This window comes from Elaeis guineensis, chromosome 8 (assembly GCF_000442705.2).
Source record: "Elaeis guineensis isolate ETL-2024a chromosome 8, EG11, whole genome shotgun sequence".
In the NCBI taxonomy this organism is placed as follows: Eukaryota; Viridiplantae; Streptophyta; class Magnoliopsida; order Arecales; family Arecaceae; genus Elaeis; species Elaeis guineensis.
In genome coordinates this window covers 30,797,080-30,799,711 of record NC_026000.2, presented here as the reverse complement: position 1 = coordinate 30,799,711, position 2,632 = coordinate 30,797,080, and positions in this window count along the sequence as shown.

The following is a 2,632-nucleotide window of genomic DNA, read 5'->3' as shown; positions in this document are numbered from 1 at the left end:
TCTGCAGGATCTGAAGGCATCCTTATCTCGGGAGTTTGAGATGAAGGATTTGGGCCCTGCAAGGAAGATCCTAGGCATGGAGATTTTCAGAGACCGAGCCAGAGGGTGCTGCATCTATCTCAGGGGGCTACATACAGAAGGTCTTAGAGAGGTTCGGGATGAAGGGAGCAAAGCTGACGGAGCTGCCACTTGTCGGTCACTTCAGACTCTCGAAGACCATGGTGCCACAGACTGAGGTGGAGGCTCAAGAGATGGAGACGGTCCCTTATGCTTCAGGAGTTGGGAGCTTGATGTATGTGATGGTCTGTTGTAGGCAGACATCGCTCATGCAGTGAGTCAGGTTAGCAGGTTCATGGCGCAGCCTGGTAGGGAGCACTGGAGAGCTCTGAAGTGGATATTCAGATACCTGACGGGTTCAGTTGGAGTTGGCATTTGCTACGGACAGCGAGGAGGTGCAGTGGGATACTCTGACATGTCCAGGAGGCTAGGGGCTGATTGGCGGTTATGTAGATGCAGACTTCGATGGAGATGTGGATACTCAGAGGTCTACGACAGGCTTCATCTTTAGCCTGTATGGAGGTCCTATTTCTTAGAGATCGAGTCTGCAGCCTATCACGGCCCTATCCACTACAGAGGCGAAATACATCGGGCTGACAGAAGAGCTAAGGAGGCAATTTGGCTGAAGGATTTGTTGACGGAGATGGGCCTTACTCAGGAGGCCATTAGAGTGCACTGTGACAGCCAGAGTACACTTCTATTAGCACAGAACTCAGTCTATCATGCAAGGACAAAGCACATCGACATTGGTATCATCGGATCAGGGAGCTTGTGGAGGATGGCGAGGTGGAGCTGGTAAAGGTACACACCAAGGAGAACCCAGCTGATGCACTTACGAAGGTACTTCATGGGACAGCTTTCAGAGATGTGTTGAGCTGATTCGGCTGATGGACAGAGTGGAGCTGGTTGAGGCCTTGGGACACCAAGGTGGAGATTGTTGTGATCTAGGTGGTGTGCCCAAGGCCCAGGGGACCAAGGCTAAGGCCAAGGTCCATTCATGAGGGCTTCATGGAGGCTCTAGGGCTAGTTGGCCCTAGGTTGAAAGGTTGTGGGCCTTTCGGATTCTTGAGATCTAGGTTATATGGGCCTCAAGGGACCAACTCTTTATGGGCCAGGTCTGAGCCCAGGATAGGTGAGATTAGGTGAGTCATGGGTGTACATGGGCTTGGGTTAACCTAATCTCCCATAGAGTTGGTCAAGGGACTTTTGGGTTTGGGTCACTTGACCCTGTGTTTATATATACATGTACTGTATAGGTTTGATTAAGCCAAGAATATAAAACTCTTTCTCCCAAGTCTCTTTCTCTCTTCTCCCTCTCTCTCCAGCTATTCTCCATGCCCCAGGAGCAAGAAACCCTAGCCAGGTCCATAGAAGGAAAGAAAAGCAAGGGAGGTGCTAGCCCCTCCCCCTTTGTGCTGCCAACTCTCTCTCCTCTCCCTCTCTTGCAGCCATCCAAACATCGGTCCAGGACCTGAATCTCTTGAGAAGAGGTTGGTACAAGTTCCTCTCAGATCTGAAGTTGATCTGAGGTCGTTTGAGGTGCGGGTGTTATCTCCATCAACAGATCTACAGGAAAGGCTGCGGCAGGACAGATCTGCAAGGTCTGGTTCTATCTACCTTCTTCCCTATCTAAATATCCTGATTTGAGATCTATAAATTGAAAGACCTCAGTCCAGGCCTGATCTGGTGGGATACCAGATCTTGGATTTTTTAGAGGTGATCTTAGAGGTGTTCTTCATCTGGAATGAAAGGCTGACGAAAAGACAGCAATCAGGCTGATTTCGTCAAGGGCCTTGAATCGAATTCAGAAGTCTCCAGATTTGTTCGTTGCTAGTTTTGCTGCACCCAAGGTCCGTGGAGGAGCCAGGATCGTGCTCCAATAGAGTCCATATCTTTGATTAAACCAAGTGGACCTGATCATTGCTCAATGGTCGAGCTGATCTTTAGGCAAACTAAATTGAAACTAATAATCAATTGGCATCTAAGGTAAGTAAAGCATTATGATCGGTGGTTTTTAATTGACAGTCCACTTATCTAGCTATTTTGATGGTGACTAAGGCAAGCTTTAGCAAACCTCCCATTGATCTCACTTATCTGACCAATATAGTCAATTAGCTTTTGATTAGGTTGCTCGTTGGTTCAAAAACCCATGCTACATAGGTAAATCAATATGACTGATTTAGGTGCCCTCGGACCAGCTTATCTCTAGTCTTCTTTGATATGACTTGGTGAAGTTAGTAGGAGGATTGTGATTAGCTGTCAATCTCTTCTCTTCTCTTAAAATGTGTTAATTGAATTCTATAAATTATTAGATCCTTAAAATGAAATAGTTATGATGATAACTAGATCATAGCCTCTCATTAAGTTGGATGATAATGGATCTATTAGTCTGATAATCATTGGAGGCCCAAAGGTTTAGTGCTTATCTGCTATTAGAATTATCATTCATAATATGATAACTTAATCGTGTCTCTCTGATAGGTGGTCAGTTGGTCAATCAAAATCGGACCAAATTATTCGTTAGTTAGATATGCTGAGTATGGTCATGTTAATAGTTGGACCTAACCAGACTTTT